Source organism: Ursus arctos, unplaced genomic scaffold, assembly GCF_023065955.2.
Source record: "Ursus arctos isolate Adak ecotype North America unplaced genomic scaffold, UrsArc2.0 scaffold_32, whole genome shotgun sequence".
Classification (NCBI taxonomy): Eukaryota; Metazoa; Chordata; class Mammalia; order Carnivora; family Ursidae; genus Ursus; species Ursus arctos.
This window is the reverse complement of record NW_026623008.1, coordinates 9859496-9877003: the sequence shown is the minus strand read 5'-3', so window position 1 is coordinate 9877003 and position 17508 is coordinate 9859496. Positions and strand designations below refer to the sequence as shown.

Sequence of the window (17508 nt, the reverse complement as noted above, 5' to 3'; positions counted from 1 at the left end):
GGGGTAAAGAACGATAGTAAGAGACTCTGGGCAGTAAAACTGAGCTCCAAGCATCTTCAAAGAACTTTCTAAAATGCATAGGGACAGTTAATTTGGGTTTCCCCTAAAAGCTCAGAGCAGAGTTGTGAGTGGTCATGGGTGGTGTCTGAATCAGCTCATGGGGTTGAAACCCATGTGCACGGGCACACAGGATTGGTCTGGCTCAGAGCGGAACTCAGGGATCACACAACGGGCAGTGGGTAGGTTACACAGCGTCACATAGAGTGCGGGTGATAAACCTCCCCCCGATTTTAGAGGAAGAATCAAACGGCCGCCTCTCCAGTGCTTCTCGAAAGCTACAGATCTGGTGTTGCTGGAGATTTCCCGATGACTTCTCCCAGCAACGACTGAGCGATTTACAACTCATACAAACACCTGACAAGAGAGAGCTTGAGAATCGGCTCTCAGAAAGGCCTGTATTTCTTAGCACAGAACAGTTTCAAACAATAAATTTGAACGGAAGGCTTAACAAGGTTTTTGAGCAGAGATTGAAAGCGGTTTTATCTTGGGGGTCCTTTAAATGACATTGGACAGTGTCCAAGGCAGGCAAGCTCCTCTCGCGTTGCTGGATTCCACAGTGTAAAACGCCAGTGTTCGAACAGGCCCTGGTGCAGAATTCAGGGACCAGGACCAGCGGGGTGAAGGCGCGGGAATGACTAGCAATGCGTAAAAAGTCTAACCTTTAAAAAGCTGCAATTGTCAACGCTGTACTTCTATGTACTTATGGAGCCCACACGAGCCATCCAGTGCCTCTTACATTTCTCCAAATTTCAGTCATTTAAGAACCATAATGATGGCTTCTGCCCTATGTACCATTTGCATGATTTGCTTGATGTTTTTTTTTAAAAAAGCAGCTCACTGATGGGGTAGCTGGGTGATGGGCATTCAGGAGGGCACGTGATGGAATGAGCACTGGGTGTTACAGGCAACTGATGAATCACTGACCTCTACCTCTGAAACTAATAATACACTATATGTTAATAAATTGAATTTAAATAAAATTAAATTAAAAAATAAAAAGCAACTCACCTTCTTTTTCTTATACAAATTTAATTTTAAAAATTTCCATGCTGGTTTGATGTGCTGGTTATATTCTTTCTTTCTTTTTTTTTTTTTTTAAAGATTTTATTTATTTATTCGACAGAGATAGAGACAGGCAGCTAGAGAGGGAACACAAGCAGGGGGAGCGGGAGAGGAAGAAGCAGGCTCCCAGCGGAGGAGCCTGATGTGGGGCTCGATCCCACAACGCTGGGACCACGCCCTGAGCCGAAGGCAGATGCTTTAACCGCTGTGCCACCCAGGCGCCCCTACCACCCAGGTGCCCCATATTCTTTCTAATCTATATTAGCTACATACCTATTAGAACCTTAGTGTTCCTCCCCGTGTGCCCTAGAAACTCACCTGTCCAGTGTTCACCTGCCTATCGCCATTTGGGGACAGTGGCATTTGGGTCAAGTGAGTCTCCAACGACCTCCCCGCGGCTGAGCGGCAGGAGCCGGAGCCCGTGTGGTTTCTCTGGCTGCATTCCAGAGCTTCTCGGGCAGGGGGAGAGATGGAGATAGATGCCTGCACAGTGTAAGACAGAACTTCTGGAACCACCTGCCCGAGCTCAGCTCCAGAGTCATGGGAAACTCCTAAGCCCAGAGAGTGACCTTTGCAAGAGGGGCACCCATCGTACCTGGAAAGTGACTGGGAGGAAGTCCCACCTCACAGTGACGCAGCACCTTCCCTTAAAACATCTGAGACTTGACAAAGGATTATTCTGCCTCCTTACACCCTTCCAGAAGGGTCAAGTGCCTCACGAGTGGAAAACGAGCACTAAGGGAGGTGAGGCAACTTGACAGAGGCCACGTGGCAAATCAATAGCCATGAAAGCATCTGATCAGAGCTGTGGGAACCACCTGGATTCTGTCCTGAGGACCCAGCTCACCTTCACCCAGGTGGAGAGAGCAGCAGGCAGGGAACAGGAACTTTAGAACAAAAAGTTGAGGGTGATGCTCAGAGCTGAAACATACTGCTTGATTACCGGATGCCAGGACTCGGAATTTCACCTGAAGGCATCCTCGGGGCGCCGGAGTGGCTCAGTTGGTTAAGTGTCTGCCTTCAGCTCAGGTCATGATCCCAGGGTCCCAGGATCGAGCCCCACATCGGGCTCCCTGCTCAGCAGGGAGCTGCTTCTCCTTCTCCCTCTGCCCCTCCAGTCTGCTTGTATGCTCTCTCTCTCTGTCAGATAGATAGATAATTAGATAGACAGACAGACAGATAGATAGATAGACAGACAGACAGATAGAGACGTCCTCACAAAGCGTACACTCTTCTTCACTCCATTTGGAGTAGTTTGCTAGGGCTGCTGGGACAAAGTGCCACCAACGGGGGGCTTCCATGATGGAAATGTATTGTCTCATGCTCTGGAGAGTGGATGTCCGCCATCCACGTGTTGGAGGGTTGGTTCCTGCCAAGGGCCGGGAGGAAAGACCTGTTCCATAGCTCTCCCCAGGCTTCTGGGGTTTGCTGGCAATCCCTGGTATTCCTCAAGTTGTAGACACATCACCCAATCTCAGCTTCCATCTTCCCTGGTGTTCTGTGTGTGCGCTTGTGTCCAAATTTCCCCCTTTTCTCAGGACACCAGTTACACTGGATTAGGAGCTCACCCTGCACCAGCATGCCCCGCGTCAACTTACATCCGCAACAACCCTATTTCCAATACGGTCACTTTCTGAGGTCCTGGGATTTGGGGCTTCAAGATATAAATGTGAGGGGGATACAATTCAACCCATAACACCACCTTACAGCTGTGGGATGTGAGTCTTGGGACGGCGAGGTCACTCATCTGAGGTGACTCAAGAGCAGGCAGCAGGTCGGGGATCTGAAACCAGGAAGTACAAGGCTCCACTCCACCGCCTGAAACACCACTACAGACTGAGTGTCCGTGTCCCCCAGTATCTGCAGGTTGAAGCCTAATTCCCAATGTGAAGGCATCAGGAGGTGGGCCCTTTGGGAGGTGCTGAGGTCATGGGACTGGTGGCCTTATAATTATAAGAGACCCCAGAGAGTTCCTTTGCTCCTTCTCAGCATGTGAGGACACAGCGAGAACAGCCATCTACGAACTTAGGAACTGGGCTCTCGCCAGACATTGAATCTGCCCGTGTGTCGATCTTGGGCTTTCCAGCTTCCAGAACTGCTAGAAACCAATGTCTGTGCCTAAGCCACCAGTCTATGGTGATTTTGTTAAATCCTGCCCACATGGACCAAGACAACTTTAGAACTGATGCAATGAATGGTCTCACCGAAGTTCCATAGCGTCTTGAATTGGTTACCGTCTCACTCTCCTCCTTCCCACAGTGTGCATCTACCATCAAATAACAGAATACATGTCCCGGCACACGACGCAGTGTGTTTACACGTAAGGAGCACATGGTACTGGATATCATCATCACGCCAATGCAGAGGGGGTATCGTGCTCTCGGTGCGCCCTGCGGGTGGTCTGCCTGCTTTGAATCCCAATGCCTCACTTACTAGTTGTGTGACCCATGACCAGCGATTAATCTCCTTCAGCCTTAGCATCCTCATCTGTAAAATGGGTCAATCGCAGTGTGATGAGGGTTGCATTAGTTACTGTCTGCAGGGTGCATAAACACTGCCTGGCCAGTCGTGAGTGCTGGAAAAGATGCCCTGTGAATGAGCACGGGCAAGCAGCCTGATTCCATCTGCAAAGATCAGAGCTATCCCCAGGGTCAAGCACTCTTCGGGGGCAAGGGGTGGCGGTAAATGACACTTCCATCCAGCTGGAAATTTGGACATGATTCTGCAACCCTCCCTCATCTTTCAATCCCCGTCCATTTTACCACCATAATATCATCTGGTATCCAAATATTTCTCACCATCTCCATGGCTGCCTCCCTGGTTCCAGCCCCATCTTCTCTCACCCCCACCCCGGCTCTCTGCCCCCCACCCCCACCCCATACTGCAGGAGCTTCCTGACTGTCCTGCCGCCACCTTTACTATTCTATAGCGTATTCTCAAAACAGCAGCCAGAGGGAGTGTTTTCACAAGTCAGATCATGTCCTTTCTTTGCTCGAAACTCCCCTCTGGTGCCCATGTCACACAAAGTCAGTCTATGTCCTTTGTCACAGCCTCACATGATCTGTCTCCCCACAACTGCTCTGATCTCTCTCCTTTGCTCCCATGGCTTCCTCTGCTCCAGCCAAACTGGCTCTCTGGCTGACACTTCAACACATCAGAATGCTCCAGCCTCGGGGCCTTTGCACTTGCTCTCCTGGCTGCCTGGAGTGCTCCATGGATGATTCTGTCGCCTCCTCAAACTTCACACAAATGGCCAGATCTCCCTCTCCCCCTCACAATTCTTCATGCTCTCTGTACACTTATCCCATCTGCCATTCTGCACATGTTCACTTGTTTCTCCTGTTTCTGGTCTGCCTCCAACACCAGAACATCAGCTCCACGAGAGTGGGGTGTTTGTCTTCTTTGCTCACTGCTGTATCCCCAGTGCCTAGAAAAGGGCCTGGCACATCACAGGACCTTAATAAACATTTGTTGAATGAATAAAGAAATGGAGGAAGCAAAGAAAGGAGGTGATGTTCTGGAATGTTCGTCAAGACACAGAACAGACTGACTTTAGGAATACAGAAATCAGAAATAGTGATAGCAGCCGACTCAGAAAATAGAAAGAAATAAAAAAGAGTTGGCAGTATCACTCCATTTTCAAAAGAAAAACCCACTTGCTTTGTGCCTCTGTAAAGCCTCACAATTTGGTAAAAGCACATTTATGTGTGTAAGAGGAGAGAGAACAACTCCGCAGCTCTCGTATTTCCCAGACCCAGTCAGAAGGCTCAAGGTCACCCAAAGTCCCTGTTACAAAGAGAGGGATTAAGTCACTGAGAATTTCCAGAGCTCAGAGAGGACCTTCTAGTTCTTCCAAAGCCTTCTTGAGGCCTGGAAGCCACTGTCGAGCCTTGTAGTAAAGATTCCGTTCACACCTCTGCAGTTTCTTAATCTGAGAGGAGGCAGCATTAAAGGGACCAATGTCTGTCGCATGTCCGGAGTTTCTAACATCTCCTTTGGGAAGGCTGATAAACCCCAGACTAACGTAATTAATGTGCTTCTTCCAGATGGTTCCTGAACCAGAGCCAGGTCAATGTGATGGATGGAGGTCTTGCCAGGACACTCAGGGAGAGGAGCTGGAATGTTCCTAAGGCTGAAAGGGAGAGGCATCCCACAGAGGGCTGGACGGTTAAAAAGGAGGTCTTGGTGCCGATGTCCGGGGCGCCTGGGGACAGCAAGTGCCTTCCTCGGTGTGGTGGCCGCTGTCCCAGCTCCGCACAGTGAGAGCCTGTGCTGGACGACATCAGCTCAAGCCAGGAAAGGAGAGAGCACAATACAGAAAGCCTGGGCCCCTGGCCCTCAGAGGCTTGCAGCTGTGTGCATCTGGAACAAACGGTCCCACCCGGAGCCGGCAAGTACTCCCCGTGACCCTCTGGGCAGAGATCATTTGTTTTTGTGACTTCAGCTCTGAGTTGAAGGCATGCCTGTGGTTCATCTGCTCTGTCAACAACCCCAGAGACCTTTGGGTGTCCCCACTTTTCACCAACCCCATTACTACCTCTCCCCCCACCCCAAACGTGAAGCTACTCTGACTTTTGTTATCAGAATCTAAACTCCAACGTGTTGAACATTGACCACGAAGACACAAATGTCAGATTCTCTTCCTTCTATTAAGCCACTTAATCCTCACATATTCCTGCATTCCATGTGAGATGCCAAGAACAAAAGCAACTTGCCCGAGGCTTCACAGCCAGGCCGTGGTAGAGCTGGGGTGAGACCCAGCCTGCCCCGACAACACGCCCGTCAGCTGCCATGAAATCAAACACTTGAGAAATGAATTTAAAATGCTGAATCACAGCAACTCAACCAGCCAATGCATTTGGCTCTTGCTGGCAGAGATTCTTGATTAAACAAACGGCAAAAGAGATCTCTCTCCCCGAAGGACAGTTGACCTCTGTCTTAATAAAAGAAAAAAAGAAAAGTAATAATCATGAAACTTTCCTCAAAACATCATTTGGGGACCGTGCCTGGCTCCCTGTGGGACCCTGCAATGAGGCTCTCAGTTTCTCCTTCCCCTCTTCTCTTTTCCTCTTCTTAATATCTGACCCTTCATAGAAACATCTAGACTTCCATCAAATGGCCTCTGTTTTTTCTCCTTTCTTACCCTTTCCCCTTCTTATCAATGCTGCCTTGAAAAATAAAGACAACACACTACATTCAGGGCTGATCAAACAAAAGTAAGAATAAGTTATAGCAGATGAGCCCAAAGAGATAAGGATAAACTTTCTGATCAAAAGAGTAATTAACTCTGAACAAAAAAATCTGATCTGACATGATCTCTGAACAAAAAATTTGGTCAAATACGCTGATTCATCACATTGGAGAATGTAGCAAGGACTCCAATTATACCATTTAGGGCAGCGGGTGGGGAGAGGAACGGTCACTAAAGAAACAGAAGGCATGTTTGTGCCTGATATTGCAATTCAATGAAGAACTCAGGAGGAAGGACTCAAAGCCCTGGCTGAGGAAAGAAACTAAATTTGGGGAGTACCCACTCCGTGCCATGTCCATTAAATATGCTATCCCACTGGATTCTCCCAACAGTGCTTTGAGGTGCATGTCATTACTCTTGTCACCTTATGGAAGACAAAGCGAAACCCATGAAAGCTGAATGAGTCACCACATGGCTAAGAAGGAATCGACTCCAAGAAGATCCGACTCGAGAGCCAACGATGGAGCTTCCTCTGCCATCATTTTTTCTAGCGTGACCTGAACGAAAATTTCAGGTGGGCAACATGGGGCTCTCCTATTCCCCTCCCTTCCTCCTCTCTCTCCTTTTCTCCTCCTTTCTCCCTCCTCTCCCTCTCTTCCTTTTCTCCTTCCTCTTTTTAATTTCAAAAAAAAAAAAGACCATTACTTCATGAGGCAGAAGGTGGGAGGGTAGGTGAGACGGAGTATCTCCTTTCCGATATCCGTGTGCATGTAAATGCTAAGCACGGCCAAAGCTGCTTGGCTCATGTCTGAGGGGACAAGGAGCACCAGGGGAGTCGTGACGACACGTGTGGCAAACATCTCATCTACTCGACCAGCTAGTAGATACAGCGTTGGGGGCCTCGTCCTTCCCGAGGGGCAGGCAGAGAGGGACGCTGAAGAGAACTAGGTACGAAGTTCTGATCTTAGGGAAAGAGAAGGTCCGGGACCCGAATCTAAGGAATAGCAAGCATTTTATTTCAACTTGCTGAGTGTGCACACGGAGGGAGGAGAGAGGCTGGCACGGGGAGACTCTAATTTACACAAGAAAAGAAAAACCAAGCTTCCTCTCTAGACCTGCCTCAGTTCCAATTATTTTCTTTCCCGAGTGAGGTTATGGGTCACGACGCACAAGGCGTCGCCGCAGAGTGCCACACACCTTGGAGGCCGCCAGACCTGGGGTCCGATTAATTTGCTCGCTATTTATTTGAGCAAATGATTGGACTTTGCAGTGACTCAACATCCTCACGTATAAAACTACCTAATCTGCTGGGTTCTTGAAAAGATAAAACGGTGTCACACTTGTAAAGGGTTTAGCCCTGGGGGCCCCATCAGGTGCATCGTAAGGACTCGATAAATGACCGGTCCAGAGGTCATGCACATTGTTTACTCGGGTGACTTTGACGGTATAAACATGACACAGATGGACAGATCGTTCTGACTGGTGCAAGCAAGTCTGCCCATCGTTCCAGTGGACGTCCCGCTGGCCGAGCACAAGCCCGGTGCAAGGTGGCAGACTTGGATACGTCACCCCTCCACTGATCTCAATTTCTAGGCTGACTATATGCACGTACCTATATAAAAACAAGATGTAAAAGTCTGTGAAACGAGTCCCCTGCTATTTCCCTCAATGGTTAGTCGTAAGAGAGCGATCTGTTCCATTTCCGGGGGAAAGACGACATTCTATGTGGACAATTTAAGGAACTCTATGTTGGCCGTTCACAAATTTATTTTACCTTATTCACTGATTTCTGAACCTCACCCCACTGCTTGAGGCTCTTCCTGCTCTTTCACCGAATAGACCATTGGGGGCCATTGGCTCGAGTTGCCAACAAAAGGAATGGTTTCATGCAGCTTGACTTGTACGCAGCAGTGTGGAGGAGGACGTGGAAACGCGGATCATCAACACTGGGGTTAATCTCCAGGAGCCTCCCTGACTTTCTGCAGACGTGCGTGCAAACTTCAAACACAGCCGAGATTCTGAGCACATCTTATTAGCACAAGTTGCTGGATATAACAAAGTCTATCAAATTATTTGATAAAGATCTATTCATTACCCTTATCCAGCCAAAAGAAAAATATAATTGAAACACGGTCACGTGCTATAATGGGTGCAGAAATAAAACTTGCTCTTAGTTCCCTCTAATTAGAAAACCAGAGGCTTCGAAAAATGCATAAAGGCAGATCAGATAGGAGAAGAGATTTTATGTCTTTCAGGTAGAGAATTTTTTCTGGGTGACTTGCCAGTTAGGACATTTTATAAACTCCAAAAACCAAAAAGTCTAAACCAAAAATACATGCTCCCCCCCATTACAGAACCGTAATGACTCCCTTGCTCATAGAAACCACTCATTAAATATTTGTTGAGTGTTTGGTGATTGATAACGGCTGTAGGAACTCACACGTCCGCAACACGAATGTCTGGTCGGCAAGGACTCCGGGAAATGAGAGAAAGCACACTGATAAGGAAGTCTGAATCCTACTCTGTATGCTGAGGAGCTCACCCACCTCCCCCCGCTGCCCCGCCTGCAGCCTGGAGGGGAGGAATGAGAGAGGCTGCAGCGTGGGCAGGAGAAAGCCCTGGGACAGGGAGCCAGGGAGGAGGCCGTCCCCACCGGGTAGAGACTGTTCCACCTGGAAGGGAGATGAGAAAAAACAAACTGCCACCAAGGCCTCTACTTGGACTTTACCTGCGAGGACAAGGTCACCACTTGCCCCCAGCCCAAATCCCTCTCCCACGTGACTCGGTTCCTCTTTTCCTCTGCGTGTCTTACTTTAAAATGCAAACAGTGCTATGGACAACTACACATCAACCCATTACTAGCCACTCACTCAGACCAAATGGCTTAAAAAAACAAAAACAAAAAACACCTGTTTTCTGATGTGGGGCACCCTTGTCTGTGACCATGGTTCTGAAGAACTACGACCCTGGGCAGGTAAGTATCCACAGGCAGGTCGGGACCTTGGGAGGGATGGGGTACTTTTCCGGGAAGACCCGCGCAGGTGGGCTGCTAAAATGGGGTAAGGAGCTTGGGAACTATTATAATTGCGATCCTGTAAGCAGAAACCCTTAGCGCTCACCAATACCACAGACCCCTTCTTTCCGGGTGGCCAGCTAGCCGACACGTCCCCGCCCCAGGTAGTCAGGGAGGGTCCCCACGGGGAGACCAGGTTCCATTACTTCCTGGCTCGCCGGGGAAACCTCTTCACGGTCCTCTGCTCCCTTAGCCCCACTGCCAGCTGGTGCACACAATTCAGTGGTGGAGGAGATGATGAGCACACAACGGAAGGAGCCTGGAGCCTGCAGCCCTGGTGGTCTGTGAGACACCAAGCCCTCCCTTCCATGCACCCACCCTGGATTGCAAGACGAGCAAGAAATAAGCTTCTATCGGGTTAAGCCCTTGAGATTTCGAGGGTGCACGTGCTGAAGCAGTAAACATTACTTACTCTAACTAATAATATAATACTTATTATTGTGGCTAATATCCACCAAGGATTTGTCTAAGTATTTTTACTTTTTTTTTTAAGGTTTTTATTTATTTGTTTGAGAGAGAGAGCAAACAAGAGAGCACAAGCAGGGAGAGCAGCGGAGGGAGAGGGAGAAGCAGGCTCCCCAACGAGCAGGGAGCCTGATGTGGGGCTCGACCTCAGGACCCTGAGATCATGACCTGAGCCAAAGGCAGACGCTTAACCGACTGAGCTACCCAGACACCCCTGTCTAAGTACTTTAATCCTCGCAGTAGTCGTATGCAATTGGTACTATTACCATCCCCGTTTTATAGGTAAGGAAACTAAAGCTCAGAGAGGTTAAGTAACTTGCCCCAGGCTGCCCAGCTAGAGAATAACGACAACTCTGGCTACAAAGAAAGGGGAAGAGAAAGCACAGCAGTGAAAACAGGCGAGCTACAGAGGACAAAGTCTGCAAGCTTCACAGATTTCAGGAGGGAAGACTTGGGCCCTGTGGAGAGACATGGTGTTGTGGTGGAGAGGGCACAGGCTTTAGCAACAGAGGGAAGTGGGTGCCAATCCTGAGCCCACTGGCGCCATGGACACCTGCCCTATGTGCCCCCTACCAAGACATCTAGCTTCTGCAAGCTTCTGTGCCATCACGTGTAAAGTGGGGAGAGGGAACGTCCCCTCACTGGCTGGCTGTGAGGCTGAACGAGGTGAGTGCTCACCCAGTACCCGCCAGCGCGGGACTGGGCACACAGCAGGTACTGAATGAACGTCGCTCCCTCCCTGCAGGGCCAGAAGCTGTTTTTGATGGAAGAGGGGCATAAAGAGCTGGGGAGAGAGCCACCATCCCCTGTGCCCACAGATCCTAGTCTGCACACAAAGGGCCTTAACCGAACCCTGGAGAGCAGCTAGTAGCTCACATGGCCCTTAGCAACACCAGGGGACTTGCTAACCAGCGCCACTCTCCAGACATGCTCCCCCCTTGCCTTGGCCCTCTTCTCAGGCGTTCACGCACTTAATGCAGATTTATTAAGCACACACTGGGCACCAAGCGCTGTGCTGGGCACAGGGGCCACACGCAGCGATGAGCCAGAGAGGGAACGCACCTGCTCTCACAGACCCGACCTTCCCACCGGGGCCGCGGAATGAGCAGATAACCCATGAGATGGTTACACTTACTGTGTGTGTTATGAAGAAAATAAATGGGGGATGTGAGAGAGAAGAAGTAGGATGGGCTGGGGCTTGTGCCAACAGAGACCAGAGTAAGCGAGCCTTGAACTAATGCTTGAAGGATGAGCATGAGTCCCCCAAGTAGCTAGGAAAGGAGTGGTCCAGGTAGAGGGAACAGTGTGAGCAAAGGCCCTGGGGTAGGCCAGGCTTTGGCATATAGGAGAAACAGAAAGGAGGTTGGTGTAATTAAAGGGTGGTGGTTGGTATAAATTAAGGTTCCTTGTTGTTTGTTTTTTTGGAAAAAAGATCCGGGAAAAATTCACCATCACTCACAGTCTGGCCTGTAATTAAAGCCATGGTAATGAGATCCGGTTGTAGATAAATCATGCGGGTAGTATGAACTCCAGATTTACCCATCAGCTTGTTACTATTGAAGTAACAGATCTGAAAATAAAATGAAGGGTACCATGTCCATCCCTGTGACTGAATGGAAACCAGATGGAGCAGACACCCGTTAGGAACATCTGGCTCCTCAGAAAACAGTTTCTAGCTCGAAAAATATATTTTCAGATAAAATCGTACTGGACACTACAGGCACAAATACCCAATATAAACACAAGGAAGGGGCTGCTTTATTCCCTCTCACTGCTGCCCCCGTGTTGGGGTCAGGGCTCTTCTAGCCAGGCTGGGCCGTCCTTCTTTCCTGGACTCTGTCTAGCAGTTGGAGAAACTTGAACTTCACCTTCATGGCAGCCCTCGAGATCCAGAAGGAACTTCAGGCTGTGCCTGGATGTTCCTGGATGCACCCCAAGATCAGCTGGGTCTTCTGAGTCTTCCCAGACTCAGCTGAAGAAAAACCTAGAAAGGCAAAGCAGGCTCTCTTCCTTCTCTCCCAGAATGTCCAATATAGAGTCTGAGCCAAACTGAGCAACTTCTGACCCTCTCCCTCTTCTAACTGAACGAGGGCGGATCCAATGCAACAGAGAAGAGACCACCCAACGAGAGAGGGTACACTGCTTGTCTGGAGGCGATGGAAAGAACAAGGTGATTCCAGGGGAAGGGAATGCTTGAGAGCTTTCTAAGATTGAGGTGCTTTTATCTCAGTCAGCCTTATTATCTTAAAAGAGAACCAGAGCCTCTGCCTCATGGGACAGAAATGATGGCGGCCATAACAGATCAACAGATGGCCCATTCCAACGGTAATGTTAGTGTTGTCACTTCTGCTGGAATCCTGAGATCCTTGCAATGAAGAAGATCCCAGAATTACGTGCTGATGTATCACATAAGCATAGCTCACACAGATGAGATTTAATTCCAGGGCCAGGATCTTCCTTTCTTGCTAAAGTTCATGGTGGGGCATGGAACTTGCTAGGGGGGAAGACATGCTCTTTCTTTGAACTCTCATACTACAGTTTCCGTGATGCGAGTTAAGTCTTGTCCCCTCCTTAGATCTCTGTGTTTCTTCTCCACCTTTTAGCCATAATGCATAAGGTATCTTTTGAGTGTCTTGCTGATTCCGGGTCTCCTTTTGTTCCACTTTATTGATTGGCCCCAAGGAAAAGTCCTAGATCTTATGCACATGTGTTCTGGCATCCTGAGGTTGATGATAAGCTCCAACATGAAGACGCTGAAGCGAAAGAACATATGGGAAAAAAGCACACGGATAGAGAGCTTGGGGCTTTAGATTGCATTATTTGAGTAAAACATCATGATTAGAAGAGACCCATGAAACAAAGTATTTTCTTTTTCATAAGAGACTATTATCTGGAAGGAAATTTGGACGTGGTATTTCAATTTTTAGTGCTGAATGAAAGCATGCCTAAGAGAACCCATCATTAAAATTCAGGAATATTTATTAATTGACAATAACAAAAAAGAGAATGAAAAAGGAATGGGTGTGAGGAATCCCCAACACTCTGTAAATCTAGGAATTATTTTTCCACACCTGTACTGGAGGCATAACTGCTTTGTTGCTCTGGTGTTAACGAAACCTATAAAAGAGATCGTTCTATGAAGTCTGAGCAGTATTGGGTCAAGCCAAATGGGAACAAGAAAGTTCTGCCTAAAGGAATATCTGTTCCCTTTCCTTAGTGAGCACCTATTTCTCCTTCTGCGGACACAAGAAGTAACAACCTTATTTCTTCCAGTTAGGAATTCATAAACATCTTCTGGCTCCAAAGGTAGAAATGTGGCCCAGGCCTTGATCAGGGTACCACTTTCTCATGGCCATAGCCATGGGTGAAAGGCAGGTATGCGATCTGAGCTGGGGTCCAGTCAAGGCCAGTGAAATGTGCCAAAATGCCTGGGGAAGAGATGGTCTCTTTCTGTGGGTGCCGATCATGGCCATCCCACCCCTCCCCGGGGAGTGTCTGCCTGGAAATGAAGACAGCACAGAACGAAGCAGAATCCAGAATCAGAGAGAATCAGAGTCCAATCATCACCTGAACACCAGGGTCCGGATGTGCTGGATTCACAACTTGAACTTCCCACTTGTGTGAATCAATAAATTACTTCTGTGACTAAACCAATTCAGGTTTGCTTACTATACTTTCCCTGGAAAATGCAATGTCTTCCTTGATGTTGCTGCAACCATTTCTCTTCAAACCAAAAGTTCATGTATTCGGAGCTTTCTTTTTTGAAGAACAGGAGGATATATTTGGGTTTTACCGAATAACTAAATTTTAGAGCTGAAGCGGTCCTGTTCCTGCTCTTTATTACCACCCTAGCACGCGATGGTGTAAAGCAACAACTGTTGGATGCTCATGAGTACTGCGGGGCAGGAGCTCGGGGAGAGCCCAGTGGTGGTGGTTTGTCTGTGCTTCCTGATGCTGGAGGCTCGCGCAGGCAAGACGTGACTCGTTTGAGGTTGGAGTCCGGTAGAGATTTCTTTGCTTGTATACATCTGGTGTCCAGACTGTGGTGACACAAAAGCTGGACTCAGCTGGGACTTCCAAACAGAAAGCCTACCCATGGCCTCTCCATGTGGCTAGCCTGGGCTTCTTCACAGCATGAAGGCCTTGGGATAGCTGGATTTCTTACAGGTCAGTTCAAGGCTCCAAAAGCAAATGTCCCAGTGAACAAGATAGAATGATCACGACCTAGCTTCACAGAGCACCATTTCCACCACGCTTCCATGCCTTCCCAGATTCATGTCAAAGAACTGGGAGCCATGTTTTGAGAGTACCATGCATGTGGCATTGTTTTCCTCACAATTCCGGCCTTTGCAGATACTTGTGGCAGGTAATATGCCCCTCCAATCCTAGTCTTCCCAATTGACTTTTTCTTTATCCTCCAAGGCTCTGTAGCGCATTACCCCGTGAAGAAGTGTTCCCTGACTTCTTCTGAACCGGGCTAGGGCTCATTCTGCTCTCCTGCATTCACACCGTCCACTCGTCCCGCCATGTTCTAATGGTCTCATTCTTCTTCGTCGCTTGTCTCCAAATTGTGGACATCCTAATGAGCACAGACCATGCTTTCTATTATTTTTTTATTATTATTGATTATTTCTTTGGCACACAGAAAATGCTAAAAAAATATACATTTACTGAAAATGTTCAGCCCCTTCACTTTGCAAAGGAGAAAGCACCAGCCCAGAAAGAAAAGTACATCGTTCAAAGTCACACAACTCATTTGTAAGAGTCTGGAACCCACGTGTCCTGTTCCCATGTTACTCCCCCTACACCACCATGTCATTCCAAACATAAAGCCTCAAGGACACTCAGAAAGGGTTGCATATGGCAGCCATGAAGTCAGGAACGTCTGTGCAGTCAACCTTTGCCAGCGAAATCACTGGCGTTCAAACCCCACTAATTTGTGATGCTTTTCGACCTGGGAAGAAAACACAATAGATTGAGAGTGGCATTTTACATTTGCAGAAACAAGAACCGATTGCGTTGGAGTTCATGCCTAATTAGCTTATGCATTTTGCCAGCAGGCTCTGTACTTCCCAGCTGAAATGTGTGTTACAAGCCCTGCTGGTTCCCCGCACACGTGGGCCAGATGTTTGGCATCCTGATATGCAGAAGGATTATCGCCAGAAAAAAAACAAAAAAAACCAACAACAAACCAGAAAGGTGAGCAGTTGTTCTGAAATGCTTTAGAACATTCTGAACAATTTTCACTTTTCATGAGCCTGTCACACGTGCAAAGCAAGACTGTATTGCAAAGAAATCTACATACAAAGAACCTAGATGGTGCACATGACCCACATGGCTCCATATCATATGTGTTGATCAGCAAGCACTTCCTGGAACACGAGAGAACACATTCTCTTACCTACTGACCCACACATCCCCTCTTTGTACCAAGGCAAATGGAATTTAAATGGAGGTCCAGAAGAAATTAGTTCAGGGATTTCTTTTACCCTTTTGGTAGTGCATTCTAACACCGATCTTATCCACAACTCCAAAGGGGAGAGTATTCAGCCTCTTAACAGTGTAACCATCTCTTCCGGCAAATTGTTTCCTAGATAGCTTGTTTTCCCGGCCTTAAAATTACCTCAATTTCTAACGGAAGTTCTGATCAGTGTTGCCTGCCTTCTTAGGATTCTGGGAACACTAAAACAAACTAACAAACAAATATTTTTTAAATCCACAATTTTTTCCTTTATCTAGCTACCTCTTCTAAGAGTTTGTCTTTTTTTTTTTTAAATAAAAAATGGTCCTTGTCTGTTCCCATTTCATGTATACTAGATAAGGGAAAAATAAGAAGTCTGACTATCTTGGCAAGGATATGGACAAATCAGAAGTCTCTTATGTTGCTTCCCAAAATATAAAGTGGTAAAAACCACTTTGGAAGATAATTTAGCATGAGCTAGTAAATTTTAAGATATGCATTCCTTGGGACTCAGAAACCCCACTTCTAGAGAAATTTTTGCACAGTTGCACTGGGAATGATGAGTAACAATACTCACAGCAGCAGAAAGAGCCCCATGTGCGGCAGCAAGAGAATACAGAAGTCAAAGGCATGATCGATCCTACTCGCACTGGGAACGTAGGTGAACCACAGCTTGGCTTCAATATGGAGGAAACCCAAACACACACAGCACTGTTTGAAAACAGCAGATCACGAATGATACACACTGTCTGATTTTATTTACACCAAGCGCAAAACCTTGCAAAAATAAAACCATGTTGTTTAGGAAGTCATTATGCATTAGCTAAAACTATAAAGGACAGCCAGGGAATCATCACCATCCAATTCAACAGAGTGATTAGTTAGGCTGGGGAAGAAAGGGGCACGCAAAGGAGGTGCTAGAAATGCTCCATTCCTTAAGCTGGGTGAGGGGTACACAGAAGTTTGCTTTATCTTATTCTTTCTATCTTTTATAAGCCTGTCATATATCTTACAAGTATACAATATTTCGTAATTTCTAAAAAAATAAAAAGATTATATGAAAAAAAATCCTTAAAAATTTGCAACATTTTTGACAATATGTCTTGAATATACGAAATGCTCTTAAAAATTAATTTAAAAAATGGCCAACAGCCCAAATAATATAGGGGCAAAGCCATGAAATGGCAGTAAATAACAACAAAAATACCATACATTTTTAAAGATTTTATTTATTTGAGAGAGAGCGAGCATGAGGGAGGGGTGGGAGAGGGAGAAGCAGATTCCCCATCAAGCAGGGCTCAACCCCAGGACCCTGGTATCATGACCTGAGCCGAAGGCAGAAGCTTAACTGACTATGCCACCCAGGCGCCCCCCAAAATACCATATTTTAATCTATCAGATTAGCAAAGAGTAAGAATGGTGATGATAGTAAAATTGGATTGGGGTAGGTGACGAGGCAGGCAGAGTGGGAACGTGCTGTGCCTGGTGTACCTTTCCTTCCTGGCCATTCGGCCGCATGGATCCAAACCCGTCAAGCATTGATAGACTTTGACCCAACGATTCTATTTCCAGGACCCCATCTCCAAGAAATACTCGGGTAAGTGAGTGCTCGGGGAGGCATGTTCAAGAATGCTCACTGCAGGATTGTTTATCACAGTAAAAAATGTGGAACTGCAGAAGTGTTTAATTCAAGACTGGCTAGATAAATCATGGTACATCCAAGCAAGGGAATAATACGAACACATTAAAATTTGATCTAGCTCCATATTTATTGATATGGAAAAATGTGGATGGCATATTAAGTAAGGGGCACAGTAAGAGAACAGACTATATGAATGCAAGTTCACTCTATCACAAAAGTGTGCGTACACATGCGTGTATGTGCATGTGTGCATATGTGCGTGTGTGTGTGCGTGTGTGTGTGTATGCAGGTACCACCAACACAGCCACACCTCCACCCCCTCCTGCCTGGGTATAGGCCAGAGCCTCTTAACCAGTCTCCAGCCCTTGCCTTCCTGCAGCCCATTCTCAACACAGCAGCCAGAAAGGACCTTTTATTTTTATTTTATTTATTTTTTTTTTTAAAGATTTTATTTATTTATTTGACAGAGGTAGAGACAGCCAGTGAGAGAGGGAACACAAGCAGGGGGAATGGAGAGGAAGAAGCAGGCTCCTAGCGGAGGAGCCTGATGTGGG

At 47.3% G+C, this 17508-nt stretch overlaps 1 protein-coding gene and 1 long non-coding RNA gene across 3 annotated transcripts in view; both read right to left on the bottom strand.

Moving 5' to 3' along the window:
- The window catches only part of KAZN (kazrin, periplakin interacting protein), a 1011261-nt gene that overhangs the window by 691208 nt on the left and 302545 nt on the right, over window positions 1-17508 (bottom strand). The gene's annotated exons all lie outside the window — the stretch shown is intronic.
- The window catches only part of LOC130542323 (uncharacterized), a 67098-nt gene that overhangs the window by 39017 nt on the left and 10573 nt on the right, over window positions 1-17508 (bottom strand). The window contains exon 2 of the long non-coding RNA XR_008956808.1: window positions 1-17363. This exon is cut by the window's left edge and continues 39017 nt beyond it. This is a non-coding gene — a long non-coding RNA (uncharacterized LOC130542323). The remainder of the gene's footprint in view (window positions 17364-17508) is intronic.